The following is a 9,491-nucleotide window of genomic DNA, read 5'->3' on the forward strand; positions in this document are numbered from 1 at the left end:
GGTCTTGGTGAAATTTATTGAGTGTAAGCGACGGCATAACAATCAAATTTTCATTTTTATATTAACTCGCAGTAGATTGCATCTTTCACGAAACGATGACCGAGAGCGCGGAGAGGAAAAGCCGAGAAAGCAGCAAGAAGCAAGGAGACTCTTCCGCCTTTGAGCGGGGAAGGAGGAGAGAACCAGACACTACTGTGGGGAGGTGCAGGGGAGCAGCGTCCTTTAGAGAGAGCAAGGCGGGGTCAGAAGACGCGGAGGAGAAAATGCTCATGGAGGAATTTTGGCTGACAGTCAATGGCTAGCTTTGGTGAGCACAGGGAGAGAAAGCTTGGGCAAGTCAGTGAGAGTCCAAACCGGGTTCGGGTGAGCCTCACTTAATCGGGAGATGGTACGTTCCCAGACTTGGGTAAGAGAGTAGATTCCTACCGAGTTTGATTCCTGGGGTATATCGGGAAGGATTCGGCCAGCGCGTGGGGTCATTGCTAGAGCTGTCAGCTCCTTGCCGTGACCTCCTGAATGAAGGGACTGATGACAAAATGAACCCAAGAAAGCACTGAATCATGGGGCACCCCGGCGGGGCTCAGTCCGTGAAGCATTCGACTTAATTTCAGCTTAGACCGTGATCCTGGGGTCGTGAGATCGAGCCCCGAGTTTGGCTCTGTGCTGACAGCACGGAGCCTGCTTGGGGTTCTCTCCTTCCTCTGTCTCTGCTCCTCCCCTGCTCACACTCTCTCTTCTTCTCGCTCTCAGATTAAAAAAAAAAAGGTACAATTAAATTTTTTAAAAAGCAGAAAATGTTAGTAAACGATTTTCTACAGAAATCAAGAGGTCCTGAAGAATCTTAGTTCAGGCTTCAGTCATTGCGTTACAGTTCGAAGCATCCAGGAGGGTCTTGCCACCAGGAGTGAAGAAGTAAAGTTCTCCGGAGGTGTAGACTAGAGCGATGGTGTCAGGGTCCCCGTGTCAGGTAGGAGAATGGTGGGTGGCTGCATTCTTCTATGACCGTCAGCACCAGAAGACGGGTGACACAGGACAGAGACAGGCATAAGTGTAGTCCCAGGCTCAGTTATGAAATTCCCTACCCGTTTCCACATTTCCTGCTAACTTAGCACACAGCTTAATCCAACGGTTAGCTCGAGTGGGGTTGCACAGCTCACGACATTTTGTACGTTGCCTTTTTTTTTTAACATCACATGGAATATGCTTTTCTCAGAGGACACTGGGGAAGGCTGCTACCCTGGCAGGGGGGTGGGGGTGTTCTCTGATGGGGTCACATCAGGGATGGGCAGGAGCACACTGCTTGCAAAGCTCTGCATTATCTACTCTAATTTTTATCATAGCCCTTTGAAGTAGGAATTTTCATTCCCCTTTGATAAATGAGCAAACTGAGTTTAGTCTTTTGTTAACTTAATTTTCTAGCATGCCAGGCATTATTAATCAAATCAACCTATGATCATTGTAATGGCAAGATATAACACCTGCTCTTTTTTAATTTTGTTAAGTATTCTTATTTGTTTTTGAGAGAGAGAGAGAGAGAGCACAATCCGGGAAAGGACAGAGAGGGAGACACAAGATCCAAAGATCCTGAGCTGTCAGCACACAGCCCGGACGCAGGGCTCGAACTCACAAACCACAAGACCATGACCTGAGTTGAAATCAGATGCTTACCCGACCGAGCCACCCAGGCGCCCCTAACACCTGCTCTTAAGTATCAGTAAGCAACTGAGCGTATGTTCACTGACCAACGAAGAAAGAAGGTGAAGTGAAAGTTCAGACGAGAAAAGTCCATTACGTGTATGAATCCTGTCCTTGGGCAGGACTCAAAAGCAAGACGCTTTGGGACCAGACCTCTCCCGGAGACGCACAGCTAGAGATCGAGGTGGGGTGGTGTCTCAGAGCCACTAACAAATGCAATGATACAGAACCAGTGGGTCAGGAGCATAAACCGAGCCCATCCACGGCTGGTGCTGCACAGTCATTGGCACACTCTTACCTGTTCAGAAAGTGCTGTCTTCTCGTTTGCTCCTTATTTGTTAATGTGATTAAATGGAAGACAAATTAGCATCTGGGGTTCTGGCTGAGAAGGTTACAAAAGGAGACAGATGATGATCTGTGAACCAGTCCCTGAGAGAGCGAAAAACACAGTTGAAGAATGGTTTGAGGACAGAATGACCTTAGTCGGTAGACGTATCTCTGAGCAATAATGCTCAGTAACTGAACTTCTACGTTGTTGGTACTTTGCAGTTTTTTTTGTTAGAAATCAGTTCTGTGAGGGCACGAGCTTTGTCTTTAATGAGCCCCCAGTACCTTGACGGCAAGTTGACGTGTTTGGTACAAATTAAATGCTCAATTGATATTGTATAAATGAAAACACACCTGGTGAGAGTCACCTATTTGCTACAGTTTCTCATATTTACTGCCACTTAATAATCCTTCCCAAATTACTTTAGTATAAAAAAATACATAGAGCGGCTTAAAAAAAAGGAGACGCTCACGTGCCATGTACAAGGGCAGCCCGTTTTATGGTGTCTGATTTAAGAACCTTCATGACGTCGGCGGAGTCCCTGTGGTACCATGAGACGAACTTCGTCTGGATCATATGCAGGAGCTGTACGTCAAGGAACAGTTTTGGCTGTGATGGCGATGCAGGCAGGCCGGGTGCGAGGACGCAGAGGGGGTCCCACAGGACCAGCCGGGAGGGTCCCCGTTGCACACAGGATAGAACTCTAATGCAAACCAGCAGAAGGCGAGAGCGGACTTTATGGACCGTAGAGAGAGTGCAGGTACAGACAGTGTCTGGGAGGCTCAGAAAAGGAAAGGGGAGGGGGCCTCGTCCTTGAGTGAAGTCTGGGCTTTCTGTGGAGGATGCTGGACTGGGGCCCGTGTCCTCTCCGACATCCAGGAACAAGTTAGAACAAAGTGTCCTTCATACGTCAGTTATTCCTGGGAGCAGGGGTCTTGGCGTCGAGAGGTCTAGCGCCCGTGGTCTGGATGCGCATACGAGGGCTCCTCCTGTCACTCTCACCTGCTCCTTCCTTACATGTTTTCTGTTTTAGAGAAACCCTTCGCCCCTTGTCCCTTACGAGGAGGACATACACTGTTTGCAGGAGGAAGCATGGCTGAAGTGGGGGTGCATGTGCTCGCAAGAAGAGAAGCAGGAAAAAGGAGCAAATGGCAGATTTTTATAGACTCCTTCAGTGGCCCCATCTCAGTGGGACAGAGGACTTCTTATCTGACGCCGTCGCCGATATCGATGGGCAGCCAGGCCTGGGTGTTGCTTATGCAGCGCCCTGGCCTGTCTGCATAGGCGCCGGAGGCTTCGCACGATGTCCCAACCAGGGACATGTCTGCTGGCTTTCTGGATGCGTCTTACCCAGCGGCCCCCTTCTGAAGGCCCATCCCGTGACTTGGAGGTTGTATCCTGGAGAACACCAAGCCCTCTCCATGTCCCTGACACCGAATGAGGAGGGGGAGTCGAGGGCTGGATGGCGGAGTCACCAGGGGACCCCAGTCCAGAGGTCTATTAGCCAGCGGGATCTCCACTCTGTTACGAAGCCTGAGCTCTGTCTTTGTTCTGTGAAGTGTCTTTAACTCTCAGATGTCCCAAACTCCTCCACAAAAGAAAGCCGGGGCTTTCCAGCCACAGCAGGGATTTATGGTGCCACAGCCTGGGGGACCCGGGCTTTTCCTGGGGCCAGGAGACCTGGTCGGGCAACAGACCCAGAATGGGTGTGGGATTAGCAGCCTTAAGGCTATAACCGTATATAAGTTTGAAGCCCTCGGGCTTCAGGGAGAGAACCAGGGGACTCCAGCCTGAAGTTAACATAATAAATGTTTAATTTGCCTTCAGGGGAGGTAACAAGTCGCTAAGGGGGCAAATGGTGGCGAACAGGGCCTTGTTAAAAGTCACCTGAACGCTCAGTACCCCTAGGACAGATTTCCCCCAGGGTCGGTGCGTCCTGAGCTGTCTGGGAGATGGAAACTGGAACCCCAAAAGGTAGTTTGGTTGTTGTTTTGGTCTACAGAATCTTTCATAAATCGTTTTTTCCCCGGAAACTTCCCTTTTCTAGATTTTTGTTAAAAAAAATAATAATAGGAGGCTTGGATGCTGTGTGAACTCTATACACACAAGGTACAGGGAACTCTGGCCAAGGACGAGCTGCCCCTTTGGGTCATGGCTCGCGTTCCCCAGCTCATTGGGGCTCCCACCATCTCCTTGTCAGTATACATGTTTGTTTGCTTTTTAATTTCTTTTAGAAAAAGAGAGAGAGGGGCGCCTGGGTGGCGCAGTCGGTTAAGCGTCCGACTTCAGCCAGGTCACGATCTCGCAGTCCGTGAGTTCGAGCCCCGCGTCGGGCTCTGGGCTGATGGCTCAGAGCCTGGAGCCTGTTTCCAATTCTGTGTCTCCCTCTCTCTCTGCCCCTCCCCCGTTCATGCTCTGTCTCTCTCTGTCCCAAAAATAAATAAACGTTGAAAAAAAATTAAAAAAAAAAAAAGAAAAAGAGAGAGAGAGAGAGACGAGAGACTTAAGTAGGTTCCACTCTCAGCATGGAGCCCGACGCAGGGGCTCGATCCCACCACCTGGGATCATGACCTGAGCCAAAATCAAGAAGCAGACACTTAACTGACTGAGCCACCCAGGCACCCCCTTCCCCCCCCCCTTTTCCCTGTTAAATAGCCTTTGTCAGAAAACTTATCCAATAGTTTAAAAAAGGCACTATTGAACTTGAACCTTTGATTTTTTTTTTTTTTTTATTGGACGGGCTGTTTTATAACTTTATAGGGACAGAGATAAACCTATAAAGGTTCTCTCTTCTGCTAGAAATGAAAAGAATTTCCAACCAGTGGGAAAGATAACTGACAGGTGGTGCTTCATTGTCCTGTTCTCCTCAACCAGTTTTGGATGTAACACCAATTCCTCCCCTAATTTTCCTTTATTACATGGCCCCTATGTACACCTGCTCTACAATAATGTTTGGACTTGTGACAACACTTCCCTGGGTCCCTTAGTAATTGATGACGTAAATAAAACCTTTGCCGGAGGTTCCTTTTATATTTGTACGAAGCTATGATTGTAATATTTTACACTAAAGAAGACAAGGTCTCTTTATATAACTGTTTTTTTCCCTTTAATTAGTGTTTCAAAAAGCCATTGAAAAATGACCCAGAGCCTGTGTATTGACAGTCAAGCTGGGTGTTAATATTGACCAAGCACTGGGACCTTCTTCACTGAAGGTAATGAGGCGCATTGCTCAAGATTATAGTTGAGGAATGTTTCAGAATTGATTCACTGCTAAGAAAAAGGAGGCTGCTGTTTCCCTGTGGAGTAAGAATCCAGAACAGGAAAGCTATAGATTATATATGATACGGGAGCAGTATTGTCTTGGCATATAGTAACATGAAGGAATCTTATTGTCCGATGTGACAGAGTGATTAAATCCCGGACGAAGTGCAGGAGGTTTGCTTAGCACCCTGCTAGTTGTGTTTTTTATTTTTACGTGGCTCCCCTTCTCCCCAGATTACATAAATTTTAAGCAAATCGATGGATTTTGCAACTTAATATGGCAAGCTTTCCCGAAGCATACAGCAATAATTTTAAAAAGAAGTTAACAAAGGAAGAAAGCCCTTGTAAATATTTTCTCGGTTTAGTGAGAAATTACAAGATAAAGCAATTGTGCAGGGGGAGGATAGATTAATAGATTAGGGAATTATCTATTGTTTGTGAACAGATACAAAGGCAAAAGCAAATGATTATTAAGTGTGAAGAAGTTAATTAAAATGCAAATATTATGCTCTGTTATGTATTAATAAATAGCAAGGAATTTAGGGAAACAAGCAAGGAATTAAAACATGATTATATATTTTAATTAAGTGTTAATTCATGGCAGGATGCTAATGGGGATTATATGAAAGTGTCTGGGGAAGAGTCAACCATCACCCGTTAGTGACGGATTAAAAGTTAAGACTGAAAACTCCAGAAAAGAATGACTCTCAAACTATTGTTGAAAATATCTTGGCATCAGGGCACCTGGGTGACTCAGTCGGGTGTTGGACTCCAGCTCAGGTCATGATCTCACTGCTCGTGGGTTCGAGCCCCACATCAGGCTCTGGGCTGACAGCTCGGAGCCTGGAACCTGCTTCAGGTTCTGTGTCTCCCCCTCTCTCTGCCCCTCCCGTGCTCATGCTCTGTCTCTGTCTGTCTCTCAATAATGAATAAGTGATAAAAAAAATTTTTTTAAAAGAAAATATCTTGGCATCAATATCAGACTCTTGAAACTTAATATTATAATTAGCTTATAACGTATCATCACTAACAACAATAATAAAGAATCTTTGTGTTTCATGTCTATAGGCAGTATTTCCCCATTTTAACAATTCATGGATTTGTGAAATTTTTGAGTTAGGAGAGAAGTGAAAGATGTTCTACAGCGAATCATGATCTGACGAAAGTTAAAGAGCTGGGTAATGGCACCTCCTTTATTGCCACAGAGGTTGAGGGGTTCCCATTCACCCTCCTCTACTCTGGGGTTCTGCTGCTTCTTGGGACCCACTGAGATCGGTGGATAAATTGGCAACGAAGCCCCATTTTGCCAACAGTTGGGCAAGCACAGAACGCGCCTTTCTAATGCACGGCGAACATCTGGTTTAGAGCATGCAGCTCAGGTGTGGTGCTCCAGGGGGACGTCTGTCCGGAGGCCACCAGCTCCGGGTGCAGGGTCACCCACAGGGCAGGTTAGGTTACGGTACGGTGGGAGGGCGGGCTCCCGGGAGGCCCAGCTCCAGCCCGTGCTCTGCTCAGAAGTGACTTAGGACGCCTGGCATGCAACCCGCACATTGTGCCAGCCAGAGCTGGAGCCCAGGAGGGAACAGAGCGCAGGATGTGCGGGCTGAGCTCGCTCACCCAGCTCCCCTCCCTGAGGCGGGATCAGGAAGAGAACTGGAAAAGGAAGCCACTGGCTTGGATTAATAAACGAAGCTGCCCAGCCCCGTACGGCTGCCTCGCCACTCCTCAAATGTCCCGCAGCAGAGGCCCACAGACCTTGAGTCCCACTCAGCTGACAGGACTCCTTCCCAAGGTAGAGTCAAAGGGGGACAGACAGAGCAGAGGCTTGGGGACATATTTGTTCTCATTAGAGGACAAGCAGAAGCACGGAAAGAAGGCACAACTCCCGCACCTTCCCCACCTCCCCTCCCCTTGAGGTGTCCGGGATGTGTTAAGGTACAAGCATTTTAACGTATGTCTGATTCCAACTCCGTGATTCTACGTGACCTTGAGCACACATGTGATGTACAATGTCTTGTCCCATTTTCCTTTTTCATTAATTTATTCAAGACATAGTGCTTGAGTTTCTATCATGTCCCAGACCTGCAGAGATCAAGATTAAATCATACATTAGTCAGGGGAATCCTGTATATGCAACCACATACAAAGTAACACCACTAACGATGCCTGCAATAAGAAAGAAAGAAAAACGAAAAGAACCAACCACCTAGTAAAGAGAAGCAGTGAAAAGAGAAGGAAGAGAAGCCTGCCTTCTTTCTTTCCTTCTTTCTTTCTTCTTTCTTTCTTTCTTTCTTTCTTTCTTTCTTTCTCCTTTCTTTCTTTTTGTGGAAGTCAAGAAACAAGATCTCCTGGACGTTAGTGCTTTGCTTTAGTTCTGGAATAAATGAATGGGAATTAGGACAGGCTCATAACCTGTGCTTGGGGTTCCCCTTTTAGTCCCCTGGACCACTTCCCCCTGCCCAGCTTCTCTGGCCTGCCTGCCTGTGGCTGTGCTGCCCTGGGCGTGTGCCCGTGTCCAAGCGATGAGAGGCGTCCACAGCGAAGGAGCGAAAGTGGGGTTGAGATGGTTGCCTTCCTCCTCTAAGCGCGTATCTCCTGTGACAGCACTAAAGCTGCGGACCTTCCCGGGTTCCCAGAGCTACGCCCTTCCTTCCCAGCCCGCTGGGGAAGAAATCCCCCCTCTCCTCTGCTAACCTGGGGGTCGCTTCTGCTGTCTCTTAGGGGGTTTCCTGGCATGTAGTTCCTTTATCAAGCCTTCTTCAGCTACTCTATTTAGGGTGCTGTCTCTTTCTACCAGCTCTTGGTGTAACTTTGTGCTTCCTCTCTCCATGGACCGATCCTAAATTGTAGGAGCTGCTCTTGTGTCATTTCGGCTTTTATTATGTAACTGTTGCCAGTGCAGGCTCTAACACCTGTGACTGAGTACATCCCAGCGTCTGGCTTGGCTTCTGCTCCTACAGATTCGGATTTGCAACACGACACTTAGACAATGAGCACTTTTGGACTTTTCCTTAAATACCTGTATCTGAACTCCTACCTCAGATACGGAGGAATGAGCTCCTCACACACTACCCCTCCCTCAGTGAACAACCACCGATTCTGGACAAAACACCCAAACAAAAACAACCGGTAGAAATAAGCCCCCTCCCCAGAATTCTCTATTCAGCAAAAATGGCTTCAAGGATACATGCAAAAGCAAGGCATTTTCCGGTTCCACAGACAGTTACCGTCTCCAAGACTGTTCACTCATTCCCGAAGACCCGCCTTTCTCAGCCCGAGAACTAAGCCTAGCATTTCCCGTAGTGTGCGCCAGTTCTGGAGGCCCTGGACTCGCCCAGCTGGTCACACACTGGACATTTCGAATGCTCCATCGGCAGGATTTGGTTCTATTCTTCCGAAAAATGTTGCTCTTTGGTTTTAGACCCTCACGCGTCAGGGAGACAAAGATACCACGGTGACCTTTGGCTCTACGTTTTCCATTTTCCACATTATGATTTCAAGTATGTACCGGGATCCACTTCTGAGTTGAGACATGGCACAGATTTTGTTTGTTTTCTTTTGTTTTGCTTTGTTTTCTACATCAGCTTGTTTTGCCTGATTTCAATGCTTTGCCATATACAGTCACAGAAAGGAATTCCCTTGTTTTAGAATTAGAGATTCCACCACTGATGAACCAGCAAATTTGACAGAATAAAACTGGATTTTTAAAGATTTCCTGCTTTGTGGGTCTTGCATTCATACGGAAGCTAAAATTGATTCCAGCTTACAACGTTGGAGCACAGAAGATACAGTTTTCACTAGGGCGTATTTATATGCAATTCCCAAGCCCTGTGATGCACGGAATGATTGTATTTCCTACCCTACCTGATAACTAGTTAAATTGGAAGGTGTAGGTTTGGAGGTGGTAAGGGGCCCTGAGATCGTTAGGTGAGGAACCTAGCAGATGATTCATATTTGACTTTATCCTCTTAACAGGACACTGCAGGGCACAATTAGAGTGAATGATTGAACCCTTTGGGGTCATTTCACAGTCTGGCTTCTGTCATCCATGGGGATCTCGGTGCCACTTTGTCGCCCCCAGTGGCTGTGTGACTCACTATTCTGTTGGAGAGAATGGAATGTCAGGAACTGCTTGTAGGTGGAAACCTGCTTAAGTCAAGTACCTGCTGTTTGAAATATTTTCAAACTCCCTTTGAGCGTCGGTGAT

This window comes from Prionailurus viverrinus, chromosome B1 (assembly GCF_022837055.1).
Source record: "Prionailurus viverrinus isolate Anna chromosome B1, UM_Priviv_1.0, whole genome shotgun sequence".
In the NCBI taxonomy this organism is placed as follows: Eukaryota; Metazoa; Chordata; class Mammalia; order Carnivora; family Felidae; genus Prionailurus; species Prionailurus viverrinus.